Below are 16,698 nucleotides of genomic sequence, written 5' to 3'. Positions count from 1 at the left end.
CCTGATCCTGCATTGTTACATCCTGTGTGTTTAGGAAACAAAACAGATTTTGTGTGTTAGGCCCTGCAGATCTGGCAGCATCTGTGAAGGAAAAAAACAGAGTTTAAGCTGCCAGATCTGCTGAGCTTTTCCAGCAAATTCTGTTTTGTTTCCTGATTTACAGATCCGCGGTTCTTTCATTTTTATCTATGTGTTTACTCTGGTGTTTAAAATAAGATGAATTAGAAGGAGAAATGAGTTCACCAGTGGTCAAATGTTGCAACTACATAGTTTTTCTTTGAAACTAAAAGCAGGGCCCTTGCCAACATTGTTATGGACGGTGGGCTAACTATTATAGCTTCGATGGAAACTTGTCTCATGGGTGGTGACTGCTTGCTCCTTTCTCTCACTTTGCCTGGTGGTGCTTGGATAATCTGCTTGGCACAGAGTGCCAGAGTGATTGTTTCATCCTTATAACTAAAGCCTTAGTCTCTTCCTAGATCTGTCTGGTACCTTCTCTTTGAGTAGTTTGTCCCACTCACCATTAAACTTAAAGTTTACCATGAAGCTATCTTCCCTGCTTCCCCTCTCAGCCTCTGCACTGACAAACTCCTGATCCTTGGTGATTACAGTCTCTACTGTAACTCACCTTGCTGTCCTTCCTGTTATTACATTGATCTCTTATCATTCCTTAACCTCTTCCATTTAAAATTGCTTCACGTGATGTCTCCACTGCCATCATCTTGATTATGGACGAGGCGATTTTCAACCGTTCCCTGGTAACCTTCAATGATAGAGATAGTAGGAACTGCCAATGCTGGAGTCTGAGATAACAAGGTGTAGAACTGGATGAACACAGCAGGCCAAGCAGCATCAGAGGAGCAGGAAAGCTGACGTTTCAGGTCTGAACCCTTCTTCAGAAAAAATCTTCAACTATGATGTTTTCCTAAACTAGTTCCATCTGTCTGCACATGGGGTGTATCCCTCTATTTGCTGTCTGTTCATATGTCTGTCTAAATGCCTCTGAAATGTTACTATCTGTTGTAGGGAAGATATTATATTGGAGAGGGTTCAGTAAAGATTTACCGGGACTGGAGGGTTTAAGTTATAAAGAAAGCTGGATGGGCTGGGACTTTTCTCACTGGAGGAGGGTAGGAGATTGAGGCGTGATCTTATAGAGGTTTATAAAATCATGAGAATAGGTAAGGTCTTTTTCCTAGGATCGGGGAGTTCAAAACAACAGGGTATATTTTTAAGGTGAGGGGAGAAAAATTTAAAAAGGACCTCAAGGATAACCTTTTCACACAGAGGGTAGTTCATATGTGGAATGAACTGCCAGAGGAATTGGTAGATTTAGGTACAGTTACAACATTTAAAAGATATTTGGACAGGTACATGAATTGGAAAGGTTTAGAGGGATATGGCCCAAATGCAGGAAAGTGGGACTAGTTTAGTTTGGGAAACTTGGTTGGCATTGACCAGTTGGACTGAAGTGTCTGTTTCCATGCTGTATAAATCTATGCTTGTACAATCTCCCCTGGCACCACGTTTTGCATTAAAAAAGATACCTCTCACATTTCCCTTAAACTTTTCCTCTTTCACCTTAAACCTATGCCCCTTAGTACCTTCTGCCCACATGACTGCACCTCGTTGGTTACTGATGCCATCTTCGACAGAGTTAGTCATTATGTTCATTTAATGTCATAGTTTCACTGTGACTGAGGGCAGTGGGTTTAGCCTGTATTGTTGGATTTCTTCTGGTACAGACATCATTGCTTGCCCAAAGCACCCAGTGACTAGCTGGTAAGATTTATCAGCTGGAAACATATCCACTTCCTAACCCTCCAACTGGCTTGTGACCCGCAACAAAAGTTTTCTTCATGTATGTGCTCGCTTCCTTGGCTGCCGAACATGCCATGAATCTTTCATCTTCTGCCAGTCATCGCGTCTTTACTGTTAAGTGTCAAGTAATTTTTGTGCCACACAAGTGCCTGGCAATGATGAACTTCATTAACCCCTTTCTGTTGGTAACTGTTTGACTCCTTGGTTTTCTGTGGATTATTCCCACCTTCAAGGCTTCACTGGGATGAATCCCACTGTTCATGTCTGTAATAAATTAATCCTGGCAATACATATTGAATCCCACTTGCCACACCTTTAATAATGATGCCTGCCTTACTCATGGCTAATTTTCCTCTCGCTGTTATCTGCAGTTCTACCAATAATTCCCTTTAACAGTTCTTCCTAATGATTCCCACTGTGTGTGCTTTCACTATTTACTTTCTGCTTTTACTAAAGTTTTATGGATTACCCACCTTTTCAGCAGCCTTAGTAATATCTCCAAACTTTCTTCTTCTATTAGACCCTGTCTGCTTACACTTCGAATCTATGTTTTTTTTCACTTTGATTCTGTCTTCACAATGTTTCTGGGTCTGTGATCTCTCAATTCTTCTGTTTTTCTTGATTTTCCTTATTGCAGCCGTCTTTCCTGGTGCCTGCTCACGGTGGGGCAACGCTCGATCTGAACTTTAAGTGACTCTGTGAGGAGTTTGCACATTCTCCCCGTGTCTGCATGGGTTTCCTCCGGGAGCTCTGGTTTCCTCCCACAGTCCAAAGATGTGCAGGTTAGGTGGATTGGCCATGCTAAATTGCCGATAGTGTTCAGGGAGGTGTAGATTAGGTGGGTTATAGGGGGATGGGTCTGGGTGGGATGCTCTGAGGTTCGGTGTGGACTTGTTGGGCTGAAGGGCCTGTTTCCATGATACTTCTAGCTTTCCAAGCCTATATCCTGATCATTTTAAAAAGATTTTTCCTTGCCCGCCGCAGACTTTAACTTAAACTCATGGAGCCTCCGATGTTTGTTTGTTTGTTTTCTCTCTGGCTGAACCCCAATTCAGGACCACTTTCTGCAGATCACTGGCACCGAATGCAAACTACAACAGCCTTAGAGTTACAGATACTCCAGCTGTAGGGAGTTCCTATCTCTCCTGCTGGCAGGACATCCCTAACCAGGTCTGAAATGCTTTAAACACTGACTGTAGATTCTGCCTTTGTTGAACCTTGCCGTGAGGTTTTCTGTGTAGGGTTATTAAGTGTACACCTGTTCTCACTACTGACCATCTGGATGACCTTCACATCTGCCAGCATGAGGCAGCTACAGGGAATTCACTGCTGCTCACCATGTTGCATGAGGCTATCTGCACTATTGCTCAATGTAGGTTTGCTGCCTCCCTCCTCTTTTCGGTTAGCGATCTACAGGGCCTTATTGTGGTAAAAAAAATGTGCTAATCTAACGAGATGGGGCATTTGTCTCAACAAGGTATAGTTTATTGCCTGTTTGCAACTGTGTGCAAGTTGCAGTGCTATGGTAGACATTGTTACAGAAACAGTGAGGAGTATTTGGATGGTAGCTCTTACTCCTTCGAGATCCAAAGCTGTACTCCAATTAAATCTGTGTGATATCATCAAGGTGGGTCGCCCTTAAGGCACTCCTCACATTTAGATCCTTAAACCCTTATGCAATTAAAAAAAGACTCTACTGAAACAGGAGTTGTTGATGTGCCAAACTTAGATTAAATATCCAAATCTGTTCTTTCAATTTAGACGTGGCTGATTTCCATTTTGTAAAGTTGTAACACGGCTGCTAAAGAGAATAAAAGAGACCTCAGAAGGTGAAACCAATTGGGTATTAACTATTTGAGTATGAAATATGTTACGAGCATCCTGGTGAATAGCTATGAAAATCATCCAGAACTATCGTGTTGTACTTCACATTTTAAACACACGTACACGTTTAGATATCTGAGTACATATCTCCAGTGTCTTATAATTTGAACCATGATTAATTTTCCACAACCTTCAATCTCTTAGATAAAAATTCTATACAAAAACAGTATTATGTAGTTGTATAGTGTTTGATTCCAATTTTTATTTGTGATATTTGTTTAAAGTATCTTTTTAAAATGATCATGCCCTATTCATCATATCCAAGATAACCTCACTTCACAGCTTTTATAAATAAGGCTGAATCCCCTTTTTTAAAAAGATAATCCTGAGATTGAACTAACTTTATGAATCAGGGTACAGCAATCATCAAATTTCTGTGCATCATTTATTTGTTTGTCAATATATTGCATATATCATGTCCACAGATTATGACCTTGGATCACCCAAGGAAATATCGAGCTTTAAATTCCAATGTGCTTTTTAAAAGAGGAAAATGCAGCCAAAATGACTGGAGATGTAAATCTAGTGGCTATATGGAGATGAACTATAGAATGTAACACCTGCAGGGGTCAAAGAAGCTTCAAAGCAGAAAATGTGCTACAAACAGCTGTGACTATCTCAGACTGTGATTGTGATGGTCAAACAAGACATCAGTCTGTGTGAGACAGATTTTTATGTTGCACCTTTCAAGAATACACAAGGATATGTATTAAAAGTGAGCTTCAATCCTGGTCTGTGTGTGTTAGTAGCCTGATGTCCTAGTGTGCGGGTTAGTGTGGTGTGAGCTCTGGGAACAGCCATTGAACACTCATGCAGTGCAGGTAAAGAAAGGAAAAATATACTGTCTCACTCAGAGCCGGCAGCTTGCCACTGTCAGCAGGAACCAAGACAAAAGAACTTCAATATGAAAATCCAAGAACCTTGAAATCAACTGTTCAATTCCAAACTTTAACTCTCTATAGCATCCGCTATGTAGGGTTCTGGTTCGCAATCAGCAATTTGCTGATTTTTAGGTGGTTCGAATCACACCGCCCCGCCCCCCCCACCCCAACCCCCCGATCCCTGGTCCTGACACTGGACTTATTTAGGAATGTGAAGAGAAGTAGACAGGTGTATCGGGGCAAAAGAATCTCTGCGTTTATTAAATACAAAAGGTAAGTTTATTACAGGAAATAAAGGCAAATACAACAAAAAGTGAAATTGACACGATCAGTTATACAGAGGACATCTATTAGACTATTAAATCAAATACAGGTTAAAACCCAATTTGAACTATACAGCAGGTTTTGATCACAGAAACTTCTATCAGGCTTCCTACCCTTGAGGCTGCCTGCAGTGTAACCACCCACCTTCCCCTCCCCGCTAACTAGGTTGGATACTTTGGGGTCTCGGGAGTTTAAGCTCACCACTGGCGATAAACACGATTTTGAAGTACAGCTGACCATTCCCGCTTGCCATACCCAGTGCCTCAATGACCTTTGGATGATATAGGCCTTCAGTCTGGGTTGAGTCCACTGATGCTGTTTTGGATTTGTAAGGTGTGTACTTGGTTTTCTTTTCTTTGTGGTGGTTTATGCGAGCCAGTTTTCACCTCAGGATATGTCTGAGGCCTTGCGCTGTTAGTTGTGTCAGTGGTTTTCGGAGGTTGTCTGTTCTTTGGTCTGCAGGTCGTGGTTGGTTGCTGTTGGTTCCCCTGGAACAGAACAGGCCTGTGTCAGTGGGCTTCGGAATTGCTGTCGGGGTCCCTGTTGTGGAGATAGCGGTGCAGATAGCTCGTGGGGAGTTTGCTGTTTGGGATCCCTCTCCTGGAGATAGCTATGGGGATCACTGTTGGGGCGGTAGCTTTCTCAGGTGAGGTCGGGGCCTGCAATTAGTATAATCTTACCTTTTGCGGCAAATCTACACTTGCCATTATGTTATTGGTATTCCCTTTGAGGTCACTTGGCTTCCGGACAGTTAAGAGTGGGTGTGATGTATCTTGATTAAGTGGAATGTCCAGTATCTCTGTGCATGAATATCGATTGAAGTGGAACGTCCCTGTTGCTGAATATTGATCAAAGTTCAATGTCTGGTATCTGCCGAGGCCCCATACAGTCTGGGCTAGGTGGGATTTAGGCCTGGTTGATTGTTCTTTTACAGTGGATGTGTGAATTGGATTTTCGGGCTGAACAATGGGAGTTCCAAGCAGCAATCTCTGTGTCTGTGTAACTTTCCCAGAGCATGGCCCAGCTGCCTTGCTTTTTACTTTATTTGAAAAATAGAGGATTTTGGTTTAGTATTTCAGAATATGGGGATTTTCGCTCAATCCTGCATATCCCCCTTTGATACTCTACATTTTGGACGAGCGAAAAAAAATTGAGACCTGAAAACCAACTCTCCCGACCCGAAACGTCAACTTTCCTGCTCCTCTGATGCTGCCTGGCCTGCTTGTTCGTCCAGCTCCACACTGTGTTATCTCCAGATTACCTAAGCCCAAACACACTTATTTCCTCCCTCAAGACACAGTGCACTGTCTCCTGAAAGGAGAACACAAAGCAGGGTTAGGAAAAGTCAAAATATGTAGGTACATTACAGTGTACATATTGGACACTTGGATGTAAACCGTAAAGTACAATCTATACATGTTTGTCTTTACACAGGAAAAACAAAGTACATCCCCATCAAAGGATCCCCCCACCCCGCCCTGGAGCACAATGTTTACATACACCACACCTCTGGCCATTTATTCAAGAAATAGGTCCTGGATCTCTTGCAAGCTAAGCATCCAGGGAAAGCAGCAGCCCAGTGGACTGACAGCAAGGAGCATAAGCGCTCCATAGAGAAAGCAGCGTGGCTCCTCTGCCTTTAGTGACAGGTCCAGGTGTTGGACAGGAAAGTCAGGGAACTGAAGGCAGAGGAAAGCTATAGCATGACGACCAGGGTAGGAGAAATGCTGCACGCAGACCTGCAGCGAGAGAGAGAGACAAGAAAGGTGGCAAGCAGAGGAAAGGTACTGAAACCAGCTAGATTACCTGTGGTGTCAGGTAATAGAAGCCAAGGCAAGCAAGCACTGAGAGATAGTAAGGACTGCAGGTGCTGGAAGCTAGAGTCAATAAATATGGAGCTGGAAAAGCACAGCAGGTCAGGCAGCTTCTGAGGAGCAGGAAAGTCAACGTTTTGGACTGAAAAAGCTCCATATTCGCTTAGCAGGCACTGAAACAGGAGAATAGCTGTCTGGAGGAACAAGTTAAAGTGCAGGAGGAGAAGCTAAGGAGAAGCTACAAGGTAGCCTGCAGTGAAGACTGTCAGAGGGGAGAGCACGGTCCCTGCCAGGAGCAGATCCGTAAGCTGAGCCTAGCTCTGTCCCTGGCCAGAGGCACAGTTAGCCTAATAAATCCGGGTGCAGCCCAGGCAGCCAGAGGAGAGTAAGGGCGTGAGGCTGGAGTGGACTGTAGGGCAGTCGGGGTTGCTTGGTCACCAGTGGCACCAAGAGGAGGGCTGGTGTGGCAGCTGGGAGAGCGGATAGACTGCAAGGAGCTCTGGATCACCGCCTGTGCACCGGGAGCAGACCCACTCCAGCGGCAGGTAGATGGGGCTGCGGGGCCAGTACAGGAAGGGTTGGGACCAGGGCCCACGTGCCATTCTCGGGATCGTTCTTGTAAACCTCCTGTGGCTCCTCTCCAACGCAGAACATCCTTCCTTAGGTGTGGGACCGAAAACTGCTCACAAGATTCCAAATGCTGTCTGACCAGAGCCTTACAGGACAACTAAGGATGGCTAATAAATGCTGGCCTAGTAAACAAACCCCACATCTCCTGACTGAATTTAAAAAAGTCCCTTTGTGATCGTACAGTAATTTTGTGTGCTGTAAGAAATCTTAATTCCATGCTTGTCTGTGGAGAGTAACCTGTATATTTTAGTACAATTTCAAAAGTACCAAGTTCTTGTCTATGACTATGTTTGACAATTTTTAGTATTAAAATTTTCATTCTAACCACATAAGCATTTAGGCCTGTTGAGTTTGGGGTAGCTGTCATGTCGGTACCTGTTTATATTTCTTGTAGCATGATATTTTACTGCATAGCATTAATGGAGTTGTTTCCTCAGCACTGAGTCCCTGAGGCAGTATTGAAGAACTGCTGATCTCTGCTGTAATCCTTAAAGTGTGTTCAGCCCAGTTATTTTATTTTATATTCTACAGAATGGTAATACGTATCACTTTACTCAATGCTTGTCCTTGCTGATGTCATTTAAATGTATTTTTGCCCTTCTTCCAATCTCCTTATACATGTTTCTTTCTGATGTGCATAGATGATGTCCTGAGCCTCTACCAATACAGTTGTTATCATAAGTGTCGAGTGAGTTGTCAAATCAATGAACGAAGTCTTTGCATGTCAGATTTTTCTCGCATGGGCAAATACACTCAGCTTTGGTAATGTCCATCACTACTGTATACATCTGAGGAGAAATTCCAACCATCTTTTCTTTCAAAACAGAAACAGCTTATTTCATAATTTTTTTGCTTCAAATATGCACAGTGAAGCAGACAAGCTAATCTGTTTCAAACATAAGGAAAGGAGCAGCAACAGGTCTTTGACCTACGAAAAAAATTGAGAAAGATGCATTGTATAGGTTCATGTAGTTCTTAAGATACAAAATGTTTTGTTTTCCTTGTTGCGTAATGGAGTTACAGAGAATAATGATTTTGCATAAATTTGTTCCACCAATGGCTGTCTTTGGTAAAGGTTTATTTTGTACATTTTTTAAGTTTGTGGGATTCAGGATATCAGCTGAAGTGGCTAATTCTTTGAGCGCAATACAATTGTTAAGAGTTAAATGTTTACGTGCTTAGTGTATTGTCACAATTGTCGACTAATTTCAGAAAATACTTGTGGAGATTTTTTTATCAGGCATGCGACAACGCAGTCTAGAACTCAGACCTTCTGGCTCAGAGGTAGGGACACTGCCACTGTGTCACAAGAGCTTTTTAGAATATGCTTATATACTTGTACTGATTGTGTAACCTTAGGATCATGAATGGAGTGTGATGCAAAACTGAAACTACCTGTTAGAAAATATAAGGTTTTTAGATTTACATGCATGGGCAATGTTGGACATCCTTTCAGTATATTTGTATTGATTAGACCATCAATATTAGTTTGTAATAATGTCTTAATGAATGTAGGTGGCATGTGAATTCAATAAAAATCTGGAATTAAGAATCTCATGATGGCCACAAACCCATAGTTGATTGTTGGAAAAACCCATCTGGTTCACTAATGTCCTTTAGGGAAGGAAACTGCCATCCTTATCTGGTCTGGCCTACATGTGACTCCAGTCCCACAGCAATGTGGTTGACTCTTAACTGCCCTCTGGGCAATTGGGGATGGACAATAAATAATGGCCTAGCCAGCGATGCCCTCATCCCATGAATGAATAAAATAAATGTAAAACATTAGCACTGGACAGTCTAAAATCTCAATCATAATTATATGCACAGTCTATAAAAATTCATGAAAACCGAAATTGCCCCTATTGCTGTAAGTAACTAGCTTCATAAAAAAAGTTGCTGACTACGTTGCTGAAACTTTTTAAATAGAAATTTTGTGAATGTTTAAATCTTCTGTGGAATAGGGTAAAATATTAGTTAAATTAGAATGTGTAGCAGCTGCTAGATGAAGACATTGTGTTGCACATCATTAGAAATACGCAATTATCACTTGTTCAAGGGGCAAACTGGCAGGTGATACAACAATTGAAATTGTGCCTTTTCATTTTTTTTGAGTAGTACTTTTATTTAGCATGTTTGGCATATATTCAAAATTTCCCTTCTTTTAATATCCTGGCCACCGCTTCATTGTTAACCAGCTGAATTTGTTGGTCTGTTTTTGTTACAACATATGAAGTGTGCCTTCAAATAAAGTCGGCTTGCGTTGTAAAAAGCATTCAGCTCACAGGTGCTGAAGTTATTTTAATACCAAAGTTGTAGAGGACTACGGGGATTGAAAAGTCTTTTTTCGGATATCAGTGCATGCATGCAGTGTGTGTAAGAGACAGGACAATAGATAAAATCATTTTACTGCAAAGGAAAAATATGTTTCTTGTCATCTAGATGCAACATGACAGCAATAATGTCAAAATCTGGAGGATATAAAAAAAAATCTGCTTTCTCTTCTCTTCCATAGATAAAATGGGTTAAAATGCTGTTTGAGTTAATGTGTGCAGTTAGAAATAATTCAGAAGACCTGTTAAGAAAACAGACCTATTGTAGAGGTGGAATTCTTTGTTCTTCTTAAAACAAGAAACAAACTTTTTGGGGGCTTACTTAACTGAATTGGCTGGATGGCTGGTTTGCATGCCAACAGTGGATGCTCAATTCCTGCAATGACTGGGGTCACCATAAAAGTCCTGCCGCCTTTACCTCCTCTTGCCTGAGGTGTGGTGACCCTCAGGTTACACTACCACCTTTCTGGGAGAGAAGCCCTATGGTCCTCTGGGACTATGGAAAATTTACCTTCTTACCTTTTGAATTCACAAAATAAGACTTGCAGCTCAGTTAACGAGAATTGCACTGTATTGTTATGGTGACTAACTCTAGTCCAAAGAATACAGGTGTGCCTGAAGTGAAAATTAGTGAGGGGGTAAAGAATGTGGTAGTCAAAAGTGGGATATAATGGAAAGCATGAACCTAACAGCAAGTCAAGCATAAGCGAGTTTAAAAATTATTTTGAATGATGAGTAATATTGGTGAGTAATTAGATATTTTAAACTTGCACTGGTTAATTTTTTCTTGCGTGATGGTATTCTCATAATGGTCACTGTTGTTGATTATAACAGTGTCACAGACACAGCATTTAGAAGTGCTTGGGAGTCCACGTATGGAGTGGCCAGAACTTTCAAATGCTTTATTAATGAGTATACTCTGAAGAGAAAACCTGGACTATTGCATCTAGTGGAAAAAGGCAAAAACCATATGTCACAAACGGTGAGATAAATTATTCCACTTATTAAAGTGACATCTAATGTGCAATGCATGAGTTGGTAAAAGTATCCAGCTGCATTATTTGTGTTTGCTAAATCTTAATAGTATGCACAGTTCATTGCCAGGATCCTAACTCATGGTTTGTTTAGCAAATGTTCTTAATTTTGATTTTATAAGCTATCCTTCAAAATTGAGCATTTTCCGTACAGCAGCTCCCATTAATTCACATTATATTTTCCTCTGATTTTCTCTGCTGCTAATGATGCAATGATAATATCATAAATGCTGAAACACATACTCATCACTTTTGTAGTCGAAAATGGGAATTCTGAATGTCGTTGACAGCAGGATGATTGTGTTTGTTTGGATTTTGTAATCAGTGGCTATCTATTGTGCTACAGCTCTTCACAGTGTTTTCATTACAATCATTAGAGATCCACTTCCAACACTCTGTTCTCCATAATGACCTCTGGCATATCTGGACAGGGCAACCAAGTCTCTTCAACAAATCAATTTGAAGAATCCTCGCTGAGACATGAAGCCAGATTTTCATCATGGATTTTGGACTTGGGAATTGGAAATTTTCTTGATGTTCTGATCCTGCCTTTGTCCCTGCAGTGCCAGCTGGTTTAGTTTTCACCTGACAGCAAGTGAGAATGGCTTGGAATCAGGCTGATGCACATTTGGCCAAGTCGAAAGGCCCAGCTCCATTTATGGTGTTGTCAGCTTGGTTCTGCAGATTAGTGCAAAGTCCCCCATAACATTTACCTACTTCTCACCACCCTGTACATCTCCAAATTCTCAATATATCCCTTCAGTTCCTTCATTGTCTTACTGTTCTTATCCCCTCTCTTTCTTACCCCCACCTCCTCATTGATATACAGCTGTCTCTCCGTTATCCCCTCACTTCATGACCCCCTTCACTCTCTTACCACCTCACCCTTTATCTCTCTCATTCCTATTACACTCTATCCCTTCACTTCCTTATCCTTTGAATCCCCTACTGTTTCAAGCCATTACCCTCAAATTCCCCTATACCCTCCCTCACTTACCTACCCCAACTGTCCCATTTCCAGTCTGTTAACCCTTGGCCACTTCCCATCCCTGTCACTAATTACCCTTTTACCTCTCCTCACCCAGCTCAAATTACCCAGCTCCCCATTACTCCCTCACATGCCTTGCCTCCTCAGTGTTCTTAACCCATTCAAATGTTTGAGTTTTCACTAAATCTTTACAGAAGATTTGAAACAGATGTATGCTGAATATCAAGGAAAAACTGAAAGCAGTGGTTTCATGTCATAGAATCAGTTCTAGATTTCAAACTGTATTAGCTTTTCAGTATTGTACAGTGCCAGGGAGCACTTTTTGCATGGGTAATCTACTCTAATGCATCTGAAAGCCATTTCATTTCTCACACTGTTTTTGTTCCCTTTAGCACCTTGCCAGTTATGTGAAATAACAAGCTGGCAAGCACATTATTCAATGGTCAGTTACCTATTCAAATCGGCATTATCACCACTCACTTTAGTAAAGGCAGATACAATTAAAAATATTTCATAATGACCTGTGAAGTTGCTAACACTTTTCATAATGACATTTCTGGTTCAGATTGCATAGCCTACATTTTCCCATCCTGAAGCCAGGCAAGTGTATTGGTCAAGGTTTAAAATTGATTCAGATCTAGCATTCTCACCCATTTCTGGTGCCAGTAGTTTTCATCGGTACAGGAAAGGTGGAATTGTGAATTAGCTAACACCTTTTATATTGATATTTCCTACAGCCCCTGCCTCCAAACCAAGTTGACCCATGCTTCATGAAACCTCTTTGGAGTGACATATATCACCCACTAAATTATGCTCACCTGCATGAAAATTGCAATGTTCTGAAATGCCAGCTTCAGTAATGGTGCTGGTGATGTCAGTGCAGCAGTGTGTGAGCTCCTGATATTCCACCTTTCGCATACCGATGAGAATTACTGGCACCAAAGATGGATCTCAGTCCTGAATGCCAATTTTAAACCTTGCTCAACGCCCTTTTGCCTGGCCTTAGGATGGGAAAATGAAGCCTATGCAGTCTGAAACAGAAAGTGCCAAGTGGAACATTTAATGCAAAGTAAAATCATGTGCAAAAAGCAAAATAAAGATAGGGAAAGAAAAAGTGTTTTTGAGAAAGAGGTGATCTAAAATGTAATATATTTGTAATGTATAACTTCACAACTGTGGCAGGACCTTTGAATAAGGTACATAAAGAGGTCAGGGAATTGAATTTAGTTAAAATTTGCTCGATAATTGGAGAGCAAAATAGAAAGGCAAAGCTGATCCGCTTCATGAAGAAGACAGATGCAGGAAAGTGACAGCACAGTGTGGAGCTGGAGGAACACAGCAGGCCAGACAGCAACCGGAGGAGCAGGAAAGTTGACGTTTCGGGTCGGGACCCTTCTTCAGAAATGGGGAGGGCAAAGGAAGCTGGGAAATAAATAGAGGAGGGGTGGGGCTGGGGGAGGTAGGTGGGATGGTGATGGGTGCGTGCAGGTAGGGGGTGGTGGGGATTGGTCACTGGGGTGGGTGGGGCAGACAGTCGGGAGAGAAGATGGACAGGTTGTGTCAGGTCAAGGAGGCGGGGACGAGAGGGAGGGTTGGACATGGGATGAGGCCGGGGTTGGGGAGATTTTAAAACTGGTGAATTCCATGTTTACGCCATCGGGCTGTAGGCTCCCGAGGCAGAATATGAGGTGTTGTTCCTCCAGTTTGCGGGTGGTGTCATTGTGACACTGGAGGAGGCCCAGGATGGACATGTCGCCCAGGGAGTGGGAGGGGGAGTTGAAATAGTTAGCCACAGAAAGGTGTTTTCGTTTGTCGCGTACAGAGTGCAGATCCTCTATGAAACAGTCTCTGAGCCTCCTCTTGGTCTCACCAATATAGAGGAGGCTACATTAAGAGCAATGGATGCAGTAGACCACATTGATGGATGTGCAGGTGAACCCCTGTCTGATATGAAAGATTTGTTTTGGGCCTTGAGTGGAGGTGAGGGGGGTAGTGTAGGGGCAGGTGTAGCACTTCCTGCAGTTGCAGGGAAAGGTGCCAGGGGTGGTGGGGTTAGTTGGGAGTGTGGATCAGACGAGGGAGTCACGGAGAGCACAGTCCCTACGAAAGGCAGATAGGGGTGGGGAGCGGAATATCTCTTTGGTTGTGGGGTCGGATTGTAGGTGGCAGAAGTGACAGAGAATGATACGCTGGATGCAGAGGTTGGTGGAGTGGTATGTGAGGACAAGGGGGACTCTGGCTTTATTTTTGTTGGGGGAAGGGGTTTTGAAGGCGAAAATTGCAGAAGGGCAGAAGAAAATCAGTACAGTATTATTACAGGAACAGTCAGGAGAGTTGTCAAGTATTTATGAATTTTTTTTGTATTTTTCCTCAGCCTTTGCGAAGTCTGGACCTAAGGGATCATTTCTGTGTAGTGGTCGACAGTCACTAGTTGTTCTTGATTTACTTTGTTGTACTTTTCTTGCACATTACTGTGGGAATTGTTCTGTTTAAAGCAGGCAGAGAAAGGTTTACATGGAAGTCTTCAGGTGCTAAATTCAATACAGCTGTCGAGGGACAAGTGAGGCAAATTATAGGTTAAGGCCTCATTTTGTCTCCAGGACATGGCTGTTGTTGCAGCCAGCTTGCCTTTGACCTCTGCTCAGAAAAAATGTTCTTGGGGACCATCTAAAGATGCCCAGAAGTGTCAATATTGCTTCAGTTTGTGTTAAAGCATTAATTATACTGTAGCCTTTTGGGGAAAACAGGTGGTGCAGTGATATTATTTGTGTATACTGGATTGGACAGTGGATATTTCGACTTTTTAATCTTGTTGCACTTCTTAGCCCACAGAACTAAAATCACAATAAACGATGTAATGTTGGCAGGAAGCAGCTGAAAACCCTTCAAGCGTTTAATCTAAGGTCAAATCCATTTATTACTTGGCAGTTTTCTTTCTCATCCTGAACTGCTTTTCTTCAACCAGTACTTTGAGGAATATTTTGGAGCCTCTATATCCAACCCACAAACAGCAAGTAACATAATACAAAGGATATTTTAGTATTATTCTTTACCACCAGTCACAAACACTTTGAATTAAGACTTGGTTAAGATCCAAGTTAAATCATTTTATACTTGCAGAGTTGGGAAAATGTATAGGTCTTACATCAAAGTATGATTCCTTAAGTAACTTTTCCAGATTTCACAAAGATGGTACCTGAGGATTGGCAACTTTGATGTTGTTTGGGCCTGGTATAGACGGTGGTAAAGCAGTGCTGAAGGGATGACAGTAGTTGATGGTGATGAGCTGGCTCAGGACAGATGGACTGTTTTCAAGCTGCATCTTTCTTTTTTCCTTATTCTTAAATTATTCAAAATGGTGCCGCTTCCTGTAACCAAATGAAAACTTTTCATAGTATTCTTACTGTAACATGCAGGTGACAATAAAATCAAAATCAGAAATCAAATATAATTAAACAGCAGTACTATTTAGTATCAATACTTGTGTTAAATTGTGAGGGCAGGTTGCATAAATATACATTGTTTTTCTCTTGAATTTAGAGGTTGAGGGGTGATCTAGTCGAGGTTATTAAAATGAGGAAATGATTTCATGGGGTGGTTGCAGATAAATTATTTATCCTGATAGCAAAAGAAGCAGTAAACTCTTAAAGCAAGCATCTGGCTAATCGCTGGATACGTTGTAGCAAGTTACCAAGGTGTCTTTGACACTCTCTAAACCTTCTACCTCCATCACGTCCTTACAACATGCCTTGGGGTATGTTAGCACATTGCCATACCAGCTAAATGCATGTTAATGCTTAGAAAAACAAATATCAAAGGTGCATGGAAACATCATCATCTGTGTTCCCTTGCTGTTCTGGTAAGATGGCCACGGAGCAGGAAGCTCCAGCTGGAGCTCCTCCTCTCTGCCCGTTCTTTTTTCTTCTTTTCTCCTCCCTCTCTTTTCCCTTCTTATTGCCTTAGACACCCAGCCCCGGCCTCTGATGCGGGGTCGGTGGTTGGCGGTGATGCCAGTGACCAGAGCTGGGATGCCAGCAATCAGTGGCCTGGCGCGAGAGCAGGAATAGCAGCTCATTGCGGAGTGTGGCAGCAGTCAGCGGTCAGACCACGTGGAGGCCCCCTGCATTGGTCTGCTGCAGAGAGCCTTTGGAGAAATACTGTGATGTTTGTCTTTTTAACTTTGTTTCTTGTTTTTCCTCACCTATGGTCATATTGTATATAGCTGTAATGTGACTGTTTGTTTTTCTTCATTTCTGTATTCTGTAACTAAGGATTGTACCTAGGTACCTCTGTACCTAAGATGGTGGTGTAAGTGGTGACTGATAAATGTTTCACTGTACACATTTGAGTACATGTAGCAATAAAGCTAATTTAATTCAACTCACCTCCAAGCAGGACACTGTTCTGACTTGGCCATATATTGACATTTGACTTTTGTTGCTGGATCAAATTCTGAAACTCCCTCTTTAACAGCAATCTGAAAATGTCTTCATCACAGGCTGAAGCAGATCAAGATACATGCCACCACTGTCCTGGAAGTAAATAAGAATGGATATGAAAATACTAGCCTGGCCTGCAAAGCTCACATCCCAATACTGGAAGAAAAGGCAGGTGAAGTCTTGATTTAACATTGCATCTGAAAGATGGTGATGCCACCAATGCAACGTTTCTTCAGGGCTGCACTGTACGTCAGCCGAGGTTATATACTTAAGCCCTAGAATGAATTTTGAATGCATGTCATAGAAAATACTTGCAGGAGTAGGCCATTTGGCCCTTGGCCCTGCACCACTATTCAATATGATCATGGCTGATCAAGCAATCTCAGTATCCCATTCCTGCTTTCTCTCCATACCCCTTGATCCCTTTAGCTGCAAGGACCCCGTCCAGCTCCCTCTCGAATATATCTCATGAGCTGGCCCCAACACCTTCCTGTTGGTGAGTATTCCGCAGGTTCACAGCTCTCTGATGGAAGAAATTCTTCCTCATCTC

At 42.2% G+C, this 16,698-nt stretch overlaps 1 protein-coding gene across 1 annotated transcript in view; it reads left to right on the top strand.

Moving 5' to 3' along the window:
- wwox (WW domain containing oxidoreductase) overlaps positions 1-16,698 on the top strand; it is a 255,062-nt gene that overhangs the window by 140,611 nt on the left and 97,753 nt on the right. The gene's annotated exons all lie outside the window — the stretch shown is intronic.

This window comes from Rhincodon typus, chromosome 15 (assembly GCF_021869965.1).
Source record: "Rhincodon typus isolate 14 chromosome 15, sRhiTyp1.1, whole genome shotgun sequence".
Lineage (NCBI taxonomy): Eukaryota > Metazoa > Chordata > Chondrichthyes > Orectolobiformes > Rhincodontidae > Rhincodon > Rhincodon typus.
The sequence above is the reverse complement of the archived record's forward strand: the minus strand, read 5'-3'. Positions and strand labels throughout refer to the sequence as shown.